The sequence below is a fragment of the Hylobates moloch genome, unplaced genomic scaffold (genome assembly GCF_009828535.3).
Source record: "Hylobates moloch isolate HMO894 unplaced genomic scaffold, HMol_V3 SCAFFOLD_13, whole genome shotgun sequence".
Classification (NCBI taxonomy): Eukaryota; Metazoa; Chordata; class Mammalia; order Primates; family Hylobatidae; genus Hylobates; species Hylobates moloch.
The window spans coordinates 96,459,108-96,473,283 of NW_026652288.1; the positions used below are offsets into that span (position 1 = coordinate 96,459,108).

The 14,176-nt window shown below is 45.9% G+C and overlaps 1 protein-coding gene across 7 annotated transcripts in view; it reads left to right on the plus strand.

Moving 5' to 3' along the window:
• Positions 1-14,176, plus strand: part of ST6GAL1 (ST6 beta-galactoside alpha-2,6-sialyltransferase 1) — a 147,852-nt gene that overhangs the window by 86,017 nt on the left and 47,659 nt on the right. For 3 of the 7 annotated variants that reach the window (XM_058427066.1, XM_032171871.2, XM_032171877.2), the window contains exon 1: positions 7,497-7,627. The exons of 3 other annotated variants lie outside the window; for them this stretch is intronic. The gene's annotated coding sequence lies outside the window, so the exon portion shown is untranslated. Of the gene's footprint in view, positions 1-7,477; positions 7,628-14,176 lie in introns of those variants that run through there. One more of the 7 variants, XM_032171875.2, reaches the window with a different exon arrangement.

Genomic DNA, 14,176 nt, shown 5'->3' on the forward strand with positions numbered 1-14,176 from the left:
CACAATCAAGCACACTTGAAGTGATTGCTTCTTATTGATTCCACAAATAAAAGGCAGTGGGGATTTCTAAATTTGTTAAAGGAAATTCATCACTGAGTGTAAACTCTCCCTAACATGGACTAGCAATTTTGTTTCTCTGGGAGCCATAATTCACAAGCCAACAGGTATTTCTGTCACTTCCTAATACATGGAGGGGACAGCATCCCCTGCACACTGGGTTCCAGGCTGAGTGTGAACTCTCTTGCATACGAAGGGACTGGCCCCTGTGAGCTTCTTACTGCACACACTTCATAATTACTCCTTAGCTGACTTACGCTGTTTCATGTCTAGGACTTTTGGAGTTATTCTCAAAAGTAAAAATCCCAAATGTTGATTCTGTAAATGCCAAGGGTCAACTATAATATTAGCAATGATCCAGGGCTGCTGGAGGATTCAATGAGATAAAATGCTAAGTGTCCAGCATCCTAAGTGTGCTCTGGGCTTGGGACCTTCCTTATTCACTGAAAATCACTGAAATTCAGGGTTAGGTGGGCATGGCTTTGGCTGAAAGAGTCACAGGTCAAACAAGGTGATCATCTTAGTACAGGCATTAAGAGTGCAGTCTTTCCTGGGTGCAGCAACTCACGCCTGTAATCCCAGCACTTTGGGAGGCCGAGGTGGGTGGACTGGTTGAGCCCAGGGGTTCAAGACCAGCCTCGGCAATGTGATGAAACCTGTTTCTACAAAAATTAGCTGGGTGTCGTGGTGTGTGCCTGGAGTCCCAGCTACTTGGGAGGCTGAGGTGGGAGGATCGGTGGAGGCTGGGAGGTCGAGGCTGCAGTGAGCTGTGATTGAGCCACTGCATTCCAGCCTGGGTGACACAGTGACAACTTGTCTCAGGAAAAAAAAATAAAAATAAATAAAAGAGTACAGTCTTTGATTCAGACAGTTCTGGGTTCAAACCTTGGCCCTGCCATTTACTAGCAGAAGTCCTTTAACTTCTTTGAGATTCAGGTTTCTTATCTGTGAGATGGAAAGGATAACACGGTGCCGGCCTTGGAGGACTGTGGTGAGATTGAATGAGCTGTCGGATGTCCAGGGCTGGCACAGTGCCTGGCACGTGGGAACCCCCCAGGAGGCAATCACAGTCGCTTTTCTCCCTTCCTTCCTTTGTGTACAGAGCCATAGAACCAGCAGGTGCTTCATGCTTGTTGATGATTTCAGTTCCTGTCTAAAACCATTTTCTTGTTTACAAACTAACCATCTTCCACCCAACACACACCACAAGCCCCCGCGGTGGATGCCAGCCAGCCAGACATTCTATTCATCAAGTGCCACGTGCCTATCCTGTGCTTGGCAGTGCTAAAAAGGAGACAGAGAAGGGATATAATCTTATTTTTCTGACTGGAAAAATAAGATTCCCACATGCAGCACCTGCAGAAGCGTGCGGGAGTGCAGGAGAGTGTGTGTGCATGTCCGGAGTGTGAGTAGAAGTCGACATTGGTGGAGGACTCCTCACTGGAGAGTCTGAGAAGCTTCCTCCAGGGACATGGGGTGGAGCTAGGGCTGCCTTTGGGGACCTAAAGTGAAGCGAAAGAGTAATGTGGGGAGGCAGTTTGGGGTTGAGATGAACCACTGAGTGATGACATCTGTAGATTTGTCCCCCAAAGAAAAATGTCCAAACGTTGGTCAACATGCTCCATTAAGCACCCAGAAAGTGCAGATATAAAATGTTCTTTAGGTGTGGTAAGGAGGAAGCAAATGTGAAAACCCCCAGAGAACCAGCCCCTGCCTCCCAGGAGCCAATGATGTGGGCCAAGAGCAGAAGTTGAGCTCTGGCCTTCACCTGGGATTGCTCTGAGGGTAGCAGCCCCTTTGCCCAAGAGATTGAGCTGCAGCCATGTTGCTGCCTCTTCATTTGGTGACCAAAGACAAGACAAGATCACCATGTGGGGAGGAGAGAGAAGTGAAAGGCCCACCTCAGTGCAAGGGCGATTAGCTCTTTCTCCAGCAGCACTGACTCACTTTGGCCTACTAATCAATGTGAATTCTTCAGAGGAGGCAATCCCCTTTGAGTCCAGGAGGACAGAGTTGATGACAGTGTAGCCTGAAATTCCTGGGGCCCTGGATTGAAGCTGTGGCCCTGCCATTTCCTCAGTAACTCTGAGCTGTTATTGGGCAGCAGACTTCCTAGGTTGTGGAGGAGTCTGGGTTAACTGGGGACTTTAAATGCTTGAGCCGTGTGTTGACTCATTAACTATGTCTACCCTAGGCTGAACTGGTATTGCCCCTCCCTTCCCAGGAAAGGCCTGGCCTCTCTCCCGTTCTGCCCAAGGCCACCCTCTGTGAACTTTTACATTCTTCCAAACTATTTTGATGTTTATTGGTCTGGATCCATTAAATCAGAAGCTACTGAGGATAATATCAGGCATCTATATTTAAAACATGCTCCCTAGGTGATATTAATGCCCAGGTGAGATAGAGCAACAATGTTCTAAGTGGTTCCCTTCACCTATACCACTCACCTTCATGGCTGTGAGATTAGGGGTGGGAGGGCAGGGGAGGGTTACACTGAGGGCCTTGATGCTCTCAGGACAGACTTGAACAACCTTTTTCTCCTCCATGTTCCCTTCCCCTTTTTCTTTGTAGGGGGTCCATTTGGCCTTGGACGGGTTCTAGCAATGACGTCAGTTTGTTAAGACGAGAGAGGTAAACAGTTGTTGCCTTGGTGACTTTAAGGAGAGGTAGTTGCACTTCAGTGATTCTGGCAATTAGAAAATGTCAGGGAACACTGGCTCAGACTTCCTCCTGCCCAGATTGATAACACAAAAACCATGACGGACATGGATGGAAAGAACGGCCGCCTGGCGCGATCCCCAGCCCTGGAATTCCTGGAGGACATGATGTTTAAGAAGACATTAGTAGACATTGTACTCACTAAAGACACAGTTAAAGTGGAGTTTGAATCATCAGACCCACGTTAGCAGGATTACAGAGAAAATCCTTATCTTTGGTATTTCAGTAGAAATCTGTCCTGTTCTGTTGCCATTTGGTTCTTTGCAACTTAGCATGTGAGAATTCTGGGCAGCCTGATTCCTTGCCCATCTTTGACAGCTCTGCTGCGGTGTCCCGGGGGAGGCAGGCTTCCGACGTAACTGCTGCTCTGCCTTCGCCTGGTGAGTGCTGAGATGGAGAGGCAGGCTGGTATCTGTTTGATCTGGTAGTCCAGGAAAATCATAATTTTACATTGTTTTTCTCCTGATTTCTAAACACTTGAAACCAGATTCTTCTGGAGAAACACAGAATGCCTTAATTTTGCCTAGTTAGGGGCTGTTGGGGGTAGTTTTTCTAAGCACCCTTCTGTGTCTAGCCAACCAGTAGAACCTGATTTTTGGGAGGTGAATCAGCCAGACTTCTCTAGAGGGACAAAACTAATAGGATAGATGTATTTATAAAGGGGGGTTTATTAAGGAGTATTGACTCACGCGATCACTAGGTGAGGTCCCACGTAGTCCATCTGCAGGCTGAGGAGCAGGGAAGCCAGTCCGAGTCCCACAGCTGAAGAACTTGGAGTCTGATGTTTGAGGGCAGGAAGCATCCAGCACAGGAGAAAGATGTGGGCTGGGAGGCTAAGCAAGTCTAGTCTGTTCACATTCTTCTGCCTGCTTTTTATTCTGGCTGCACTGGCAGCAGATTAGATGGTGCCTACCCAGATTAAGGGTGGGTCTGCCTTCCCCAGCCCACTGACTCAAATGTTAATCTCCTTTGGCAGCACCCTCACAGACACACCCAGGATCAATACTTCGCATCCTTCAATCCAATCAAGTTGACACTCAGTATTAGCCATCACAGGGGTATGCTAAGCAAGAATTGTGTCTATGGCTGTAATCACAAAGTTATGATTATTGGAGTAAGCTCCACAAACCAGAGTCCCTTGTCCAGGGCCTCCAGAGATCCACCAGACACTTGAGTATCTCGAAAAGCCGGATGGGAGAAGCATGTTCACCATGGCAAACCTGCGTAGCCAAGAAAATCAAGTTTCTTTATTTTATGCTAAACTTTTATCAACTGACTGTGGTAGTCGTGGCAATCTCATGCCATTCAGAACCTCTGATTGGCAACAGTATCTTTGTTCATTTGATAACAAATAAGAACTCAAATTTTAAATTAAAGTTAGTTGACAACATCTTTCAAAATCTTGTAATCATGTCGAGGGAAACAAAATACAAGAGATATGATTTGATGTGGAAGAATTTAGGACCTCTTGGCTTTGATTAAATTAGGGTGTGCTTCTGTTATTTCACTGGGATTGTGAAATGTTGGGATGAGGAGATATGAAAAATCTATAGCTGAATATTCTATTGATGGTTTTAGACCACAGAAATAAATATTCAGGAAGTCTCTACTGAGTAGCTCTATAGGGTAATGCTAGCTGCTAGAGCAAATAAACTCACTTCTTAACCATCTTGGCCCAGAAGTGATATATGTTATTTTTGCTCACATTTCTTTACCAATAACTAGTAAAATGATCCCATCTATATGCTGTGTGTGTTTGTGTGTGTGTGTAAAATGCAGTCCCTCTCTGGGCAGTAATTTACAGCAATAACTCTACATGGCAGAAGGAGCAAACTTTTGGTGGGACAGCCAGCTATCCCTGATATGGGGAAAGAGAAAGAGGAGTCAGAGCATTAAGTGGCAGCTCACGTGGCACACACATTAAGAATCCAAGATTGGCCGGGCGCGGTGGCTCACGCCTGTAATCCCAGCACTTTGGGAGGCCGAGGCGGGCGGATCACGAGGTCAGGAGATCGAGACCATCCTGGCCAACACAGTGAAACCCCGTCTCTACTAAAAATACAAAAAATTAGCCGGGCGTTGTGGTGGGCGCCTGTAGTCCCAGGTACTCAGGAAGCTGAGGCAGGAGAATGGCTTGAACCCGGGAGGCGGAGTTTGCAGTGAGCCGAGATTGCGCCACTGCACTCCAGCCTGGGTGACAGAGCGAGACTCCATCTCAAAAAAAAAAAAAAAAAAAAGAATCCAAGATCTTAGAGAAGTGGGAGTCCTTCATGGGAGAGGGTTTCTGGTGGCCAGGACACATGGAGCCCCTCTCGGAGGCACTATGGCTGGTGGAGGTACCCTCTGGGGGCAACAGGGTGTCAAGCTCTCTTAAGTCTAAGAACAGAAAGTTTGGGTTCTAAGGTCCAGATGAGGGTGAGGTTTGTCCACTAAAGATTAAGGAGATGAAGATCAGGGCAGATTGGCCGGGCGCGGTGGCTCAAGCTTGTAATCCCAGCACTTTGGGAGGCCGAGGCGGGCGAATCACGAGGTCAGGAGATCGAGACCACGGTGAAACCCCGTCTCTACTAAAAATACAAAAAATTAGCCGGGCGTGGTGGCGGGTGCCTGTAGTCCCAGCTACTCGGAGAGTGAACCGGAGGCGGCTGAGAGGGCCATGAACTAACCTGGGGACAGACGAGATCCGTCTCAAAAAGATCAGGGCAGATTAAATAGGTGTCACCAGAAGGTCAATACAGTGATTAGCAACTGTAGTTGATGTGATAAAGCAGAGAGGCTCGCAGTAGCCCTTGGAAGGGCCTGAGTAGAAGGGCATAGGATGAAGAGCACTACCAGTTTGTCGGTTAGAATAATCTGGTCAGCCGGGCATGGTGGCTTATGCCTGTAATCCCAGCACTTTGAGAGGCTGAGGCGGGTGGATCAGGAGGTCAGGAATTCAAGACCAGCCTGGCCAAGATAGTGAAACCCCGTCTCTACTAAAAATACAAAAATTAGCCGGGCGTGGTGGCGGGTGCCTGTAATCCCAGCTACTCAGGGGCTGAGGCAGAGAATTGCTTGAACACGGGAGGTGGAGGTTGCAGTGAGCCAAGATCGCACTACTTCACTCCAGCCTGGCGACAGAGCGAGACTCTGTCTCAAAACAAACAAACAAACAAAAAATGAATAATCTGGCCACACCCTGGTTTGACCACTTACAGTGACATCTTGAGCAAATGATTTAAACTCTCTAAGTTTCAATTTCTTTATTTAAAAAAGAGGATTGTTAATACCCCACCCCACAGGGTGGTGGTAAGGATTAAATTTGGTAACATCTGTAAGACCCGCTGTTTATCACAGTTGATTCTTAGGGCAGCATCCGGTGGTGCCTTTGAAACATACATCAACAAAGTCTTAATCAGATAAAAGGCAAAACCCCTACACCTGTGTAAGGTGCCACATGATCTGGCTGCCCCTTGTAAGTATTTTGCGGTTCCCTCTACTCGCAACTCTCTTTTTTCAGAAATCTGCATGGTCGCCTCCCTCATCTCTGTTAACAGAAAAACCAAATTCTGTAAAATATTTTCAAGAAGTTTATCCTGAGGCAATATGAGTTATTGTAGCTTAGAGAAAACACAAACCCAAGAAGCCTTGAGTGAGTGGCCCTGAGGCAGTCGGGCCACAGTGTGGTTTTATACATTTTAGGGAGACAGGGAGACAGGCATTACAGGCAAGGATATCCGGAAATCAATACATGGAAGGTAACTGGTACCTCTGCCCAAAAAATGTGAGACATCTCAAAGTGGGGGAGGGGGTGTGGTGTTAGGATATATGTGTTGGTTTTTTTTTTTTTTTTTGAGATGGAGTCTCGCTCTGTCACCCAGGCTGGAGTGCAGTGGCCTGATCTCTGCTCACTGAGCCTCCGCCTCCTGGGTTCAAGTGATTCTCCTGCCTCAGCCTCCTGAGTAGCTGGGATTACAGGCGCCTGCCACCACGCCTGGCTAATTTTTGTATTTTCAGTAGAGATGGGGTTTCACCATGTTGGCCAGGATGGTCTCGATCTCCTGACCTCGTGATCCACCTGCCTCGGCCTCCCAAAGTGCTGGGAATACAGGTGTGAGCCACCATGCCCGGCCTATGTATTGGTTTCCATACATGTTTCCTGGTGCATAACCCCATAGCCCTTGCTACAGTCTTGCTAGAATGTTGGGCTAAATTTTTAGACTTCAGGGGCAGGCCCTAAGAAACAATCTCTCTCCTGCCGTCCATTCACCTGCCCCAAGGCAAGATTCTAATGTTTTCTGGCCTGACTGTGGGCCTTACAACTCTCCCATGAGGCCAGGCACAGTGGCTTATGCCTGTAATCTCAGCACTTTGGGAAGCCGTGGTGGGTGGATCACCTGAAGTCAGGAGTTCGAGACCAGCCTGACCAACATGGTGAAACCCCGTCTCTACTAAAAATAGAAACATTAGCTGGGTGTGATGGCGGGCGCCTGTAATCCCAGCTAGTCGGGAGGCTGAGGCAGGAAGAATTGCTTGAACCCAGGAGGCAAAGGTTGCAGTGAGCTGAGATCGCGCTACTGCACTCCAGCCTGGGTGACAGAGCGAGACTCTGTCTCAAAAAAAAAAAAAGGCCCTCCCATGAGAGGTTCCTACCCTATGCCCTGGGGGAAGAAATGCTGACGTCAAGGAGCTTCTATAAAAACCCAGGAGGACAGGGTTGGGTGAGCTTTCTGATAGCTTAATAGGAGGAGGTTCCTGTAGGGCTGCACAACCAGGGAGGGCGTGGAAGCTCTGCATCCCTTCTGCCACACCTTGCTGTACGCATCTCTTCATCTGTATCCTCTGCAGCATCCTTGATGATAAACCAGCAAATGTAAGTAGGGTGTTTCCCTGAGTTCTGTGAGCTGCTCCAGCAAATTAATTGAACCCACAGAGAGGGGAACCGCAATGGAAGCTGGCTGGTCAGAAAGAAGTTCTGGAGGCCTGGACTTGTGACTGGTGGAGGGGGGATGTCTTGGACACTAAGCCCTCAATCTATAGGATCTGACACTATTTCCAGGGAGATAGTGTCGGAACTGAATTAGAGGACAGCAAGCTGGTGTCGCTGCTTGGTGTTGGGGTGGGACCCCCACACATATGGTCACATAAGTCATCTTCTGTGTTGATTGTTGTGGTGTGAGAGCAGAGGAGAAATGGCTAGAGAGAGTTTTCCCTACACAGGGACTTGCGGGGTTGAGGGTTAGGGGAGGGCTGAGGGGCTTTACAAGTCTTAAGTGCGTTTTAGGGATTCTTTAGCTAACAGTGGCTGAGAGAGTCAAGTTATTGTCTAGTGACTTGAAGTCAGTAGGAAGGAATGCCTGAGTAAGATAAGGAGGTTGTGGGGGCCAAGGTCCTTGGTTGGGTGGTTGGAGCCTCATAGATAGCAGCCCTGTGGGTGAATAGATAGTGATTGTCTCTTCTCACACCTTTGGGTGTCTGACTCTCAGTTAATCTCTCCTAGATCTGGGAAAGGCCTAGCGAGGGAAGAGGCATTAATAGCGATTCTCTGGAGATGCACGTTTCCCCCACCAAAGATGGCTTTGCAGTCCGAAAGCCGTCTGGCAGCCTTTTCCAAATATGTCAAAGAAATGTATTTTGGGGGTAAAATATTTTAATTTCCTTCAGAGTCTGCTATCTGTCATGTGATACTATACCAGAGTCAGGTTGGAAAGTAAGCTGCATTTTACTGGGTTAATTAAAAAACCCATTTAATGAGACTGTATTGTTTGTAGGGTATGACTTAATCTTTGCCTTTCATGGCCTTAGGTATTGTGTATAGTTTGGTATCTTATTGTCATAAAGGGTCCGTTTTGTCAGTCTTGTAATCTCTATTTTACCTTCATGCTGGTCACTTGTGCCTAAACCCCAAAAGGGAGGGCTATGATGAGGTTGTAACCTCCTTTCTGTCATGGCTGGGAATTCAGTTTTTCAGGTTTCTCTGGAGTGCCCGTGGCCAAAAAGGAGTCCATTCAGTTGGTTAGTGGGGTGCTTAGGATTTTATTTTTGGTTTACACCTCCTTCCAACCCTTGCTCAAATGTCTTCTTCTCAGTGAGGCTTTCTCTGATCATCTGATTTAAATCTCCACCTCACCCACCCCGAGCTGTCCCTATCTCTCTTCCCTACTCTAATTGTCTGCATATCAGTTATCTCCTTGCAAAGCACCACGGATATATGTTGTTTGACTATTTATCCTCACTATAAGGTGAGTGCTGGAGGGGTTAGGGATTTCTGGCTGGTTTCTCTACTGCTGTGTCTGCAGTCTGGTTCACAGTAGGTGATCAGCATTTGCTGAAAGAATGAACCTATCGTATGAGTATTGGTGTAAGTTTTCTCACAGGCCCTGGGGCCACCGCAGAGTAGAAGAACTCAACCTTCCCTATTCATTTCCTCACCTCCAACTCCCTTAGACTACCAGGACTTAGATCCTTTTGGGTATATGTATATATATAAATATATATATGTAATGTTTTATATATATACATATATACATGTTGTGCTTGTTTGTTTGTTTTTTGAGACAGAGTCTCGCTCTGTCACCCAGGATGGAGTACAGTGGCATGATCTCTGCTCACTGCAACCTCTGCCTCCCGGGTTCAAGTGATTCTTCTGCCTGAGCCTCCTGAGTAGCTGGGAGTACAGGCGCATGCTGCCACGCCCGGCTAATTTTTTGTATTTTTAGTAGAGACGGGGTTTCACCGTGTTAGCCAGGATGGTCTTAATCTCCTGACCTCGTGATCTGCCCGCCTCGGCCTCCCAGAGTGCTGGGATTACAGGCATGAGCCCCCGCGCCCAGCCTAAATGTTTTTTATATATATATATACACATATACTCTCTATATATATACACACACACACATACACATGTATACGTGTGTGTGTGTGTGTGTATATATATATATATAGAGAGAGAGAGAGAGAGAGAGAGTATATGTGTATATATTTTAACAAAAAAAACCTGGGAGAACCATTGAATTTGAAACCACCAAATCTCAACAAGCCTTGAAATCTAACATTCGGTTTAAGGAAACACAGAGCAGAGAGGAGAACATTAAACAACACCCTGAGGAAGCCGTGAGCCAGGCTCAGAACATAAGCCACTCCACAGGAGAAATGACTTTGTTTTCTCAACAAATATATGCCATGGAAAAGAAGAAGTAAGGGAGCGAGGAACTATTCTAGATAAGAGAGAATTGAAAATGGCACATCATCCAAACAAAATGTCCCGTCCTTGTTTGGATCCTCTTTTGAGCAGGTTAGTGTAAAAGATGTTATCGAGAGAATTGGTAAAAATTTAAAAGTGGATTGGATATTAGGTGATAATGGCATTGTGGTCATATTGAATTATTATTTATATTCATATATTCTCTAGCAGAACCTGGTGCGTGTGTGTGTGTCTGTGTGTGTCTGCGTGTGTGCATGTGTGTTTGTGTGTGTGTGTGTGTCTCACAGTGTAGAGAATCTGAGGGTCTACGTTCTCAATTCTCCCAGGGGTGGTCCAAATCTCCTAGGGGTGGTACAATTCTCCCAGGGGTGGTACGTAGGTAATTCTAGATGCCATGGGAGTTAGTTGATGCATTGCATACAATAGAGGTCTTAGGACATTAAGGCTTAATTTTTTTGTTGGATCTGCAGTTGGGAAGAGCTGGTAGCAGGAAACTGATACAAAGTCTGGCATTTGCTTTAAATTACTCCAGGAAAAAATCGAAGCAGTGTAGTAAAGATTAGGAGGTGAGACAGTTCCTCTTTCTGAGGAGGTGATGGGCCCATTTTCTTCTTTCTGTGCCTCTCTGTAGCATAGGGGTGTGGTGTAGTGTAGGGATGTGGAGGAAAGAGTGGGTGGCTGTGTTGCTGGGGAGGGGTGAAGTGTTTTTTCAACTCTGTATAGGCCCTTCCTGTGCTCTCCTCTGCTTCATGCTGATTTACCAAGCGGCGTGCAGATTGTGTGGTGAGCATGTGGCAGGTGCCTGCTGGGGCTGGGGTGTGTAGTGGGGAGTGGGCATTATACAGAAAGGGAATTCATGGGGCACGAAAGGCCTACTTTTTGCCAGGCACCTGTCAAATAGGAAGGCAGATATTTCTCCGAATACATGTCTGTCTGTCTGTGCGTGGGGTGCAAGGTTGAAGACAGTAGCAAATGGCTCATGATTTCCCTTTGCCACGGCTGCGTCAGTCTGGAGTTCAGAGCTCTCCTAATCAGTTCCGAGTGGCTGGCTCTGGTCAGGCACCGTAGCCTGACCTCATGGTTGGGACCCCCCAACAAAGTTCTGTTCTCCAGACTCTTAGAAAACCTCTGGGGAAATGTACTCAGGGAAGTGTTCTGAGGACTTCATTATCAGTGCTGCCTGGCTGGGAAAAGATGTAATCTCTGGTAAGAGGCCCTTGGCAGGAGTGAAAGCCCTTTATCTTCAGGGCTTTGCTCTGGGCAGGATCTCGCCCTGCCTCTCCCCACCATGAGCCGTGCAGGTGGGCCTGTCCTCAGGTAAACACTTGCCAACAGTCACAGCCTCTCAGGCACTGCGCGCCCCTCATGGCTTCCTTTCTTTCACTGTCTTCTCAGATTCACCAGCTACAAGTCGGTTTCTTGTTGCATATCATGCTTCTGACCTTTGCTGCGCTTTTGAGCAAAATAGTGACTTGTCAGAAATGTTTTGACAAATGATTAATGTTTTGACCCATGTTGGTTCCCACTTGATAGAGCTCAGTGGGTAGGAGCTGGGGTGTTGGAGCCAGACAGCCTGGGCAGGCTCCTCTGGGGACTCTGTGAAGCACATGGTGATAACAGTCCTCGCCTTGGGCACTGTTGTTGCTGCAGGAATTAAATGAGCTTCACCAAATTACAGGACCTTTACTGCCTGTAAATTACTTAGCACATAGTAAAAGCTCATTAATTATTAGCTAAAATAAAGTGATAAAAATCTATCATTAAATGGTCAGCACAGCCCTGCAGAGGCAACCTTTTAAGTATTGTTATCCTTCGCAGATGAAGACACAGGGTTCACAGAAATTGACTAATTGGCCTAAGATAACTTACAGTAGAAAAGCCAGGATTTCAATCTAGCTTTTTGAGACTAGAGCCTGAGTGAACTGTTTCTCTATTGGTGGTGAAGAACCAAATTTTTTTCCCAATTCCTCTCACATCAGTAGTTTTGTAAAATACAATAAAAATGGGGCCGGGCGTGGTGGCTCACGCCTGTAATCCCAGCACTTTGGGAGGCCGAGGCGGGTGGATCATGAGGTCAGGAGATCGAGACCATCCTGGCTAACACGGTGAAACCCCGTCTCTACTAAAAACACAAAAACAAAATTAGCTGGGCATGGTGGCGGGCACCTGTAGTCCTAGCTAATGGGAAGGCTGAGGCGGGAGAATGGAGTGAACCCTGGAGGCGGAACTTGCAATGAGCCGAGATCTTACCACTGCACTCCAGCCTGGGTGACAAAGGGAGACTCCGTCTCAAAAAATAAATAAATAAATAAATAAAAAATAAATAAAAGCATGGATTCCAGAATCATGAAATGAGAAAAAGGACATTTGAAATACAAGCCCCATTTAAAAAAGTATTGATTTAACAGGCATAAAATTACTCTTTAAAATTACTGTAAAAGTCACTTACACTCCATTTCTGTACTTTTCTCATCTTGCATCTTGAAAAGCTTTCTCAGCCTAGCACTTCTCTGCAGATCTCACTTTCAGTAGCACTGTTCTCAGCGACCTGTTTCTCACCACTTGCCTGAGAATTAATTACCTGGGGTGCTTATAAAATGCAGATTTCCAACTTCCCCTCAATATTCCCCCAACCTCCCAGACTACTTGAATCAGAATGACTGAGACAGAATTCAGGAACCTGCATTTTAACAAGTGATTTTAATAATTTGGATGTGCTCTCAGTCTGAGAATCATTGTGCTCCTCAATGTTGCCTCCTCTCTACAGATAATAGATTAAGAGGGTAAAGAGTGAAGTGAGTGCAGTGTTTTATTCCAGCCCCCCTTCTTGCCCCATCTTCTTTTCTCAAAAAAAATTTTCAAAGGCTTCCTTTCTGTAGAAGCTCACTGACAGAACCTACTTTCCGGACTCAGCGCACTTCAACAAACAGGTATTGAGTGCAAACTGCAGGAGGCTGGGTAGGTGCAGAGCTGACCACAAGGTGCTCACAAGCAGTAGAGAGTGAGTATAGGTAGAAAAAGGGCAGATCTAGGGCATTTCTATCCATAAATTAGGGCAGAAGAGAAGGAGCCAGCAACGAGACCAGTAAGGCATTACCGGTAAGGTGGAGAAAAACCAGGAAAAGTATAGGTTTTGGAAGCTAGGTGAAGAATATGCATCAAGGAAGAGGAAGTTATGGACTGCTGATGAGCTGAATAAGATGAAGACTGAACACTGACCATTTGGTTAGCAATGTGGAGATCGTGGAGGTCGTCGTGACTCTGACAAGATCAGGTTCATGGAGATGGGGAGGCCTGGTTGGAGTGGGTTCAAGTGAGAGTGGGAAGATAGCTATTGCAAACAAGACTATGGACAGTCTTTCAAGGAGTTTTACTGTAAAGGAAAGAGAAATAAGGCATTTTAAAGAAGAGAAATGAGGTCAAGAGGTTTAGGGTCAGGGCAGGGAAGTGGAGTTTATTTAGAACTCATGCAATGAATGGCTCAATATGTGACTTCTCTAAAGTCACGTATCTTTTAGTTAATTCCTTGAGTAAAACAGAAACACAATTGTCTATCATGACTTTTTTCTTCAAGCTCTTTAAAACTCTCCCCACTCCCAAACTATATCATTGTCTAAGAAGAAAGGAGTTTGAAAATCAGTCTTGTTACATAGCTTAATTTGAATACATTCCAAAAAATGACATTGCATTATTTTCATATTTGCTGAATCTATTTTTGGCTGGAGTATTTTAAAGCATATTTTTAAAGTAGATTTCATCTCTTACTACTTCACATGCATAGGACTTTTTCTTTATATAACCACAATACTTTTATACACCTAACAAAATTAACAATAATTTCTTAATATCATATAATAACCAATCTATGTTCAAATATCCCCATTTGTCCCCAAGGTGAATGAAACCAAGGTTCAGACAAGGTGTACATATTACATATTCTTATATCTGTGAAGCCATTTGTTTTTTATTCCCATTTACTTGTTTATGAAACCAGTTCAGTTGTCCCATAGGAAGTCCTACCTTCTGGATTTGTCTGATAATTTTCCTATGGTGCTATTTAACTTGTTCTTGTTTCTTCTGTATTTCCTAAAAACTGGAATTGTGTATGACGGCTTGATAATATACAGATTAAACATTTTGGGCAAGAATTTTTCATAGGTGGTTAGCAGAGCGTGGTGGTGCATGCCTGTGATCCCAGCTACTCGGGAGGCTGAGGCAGGA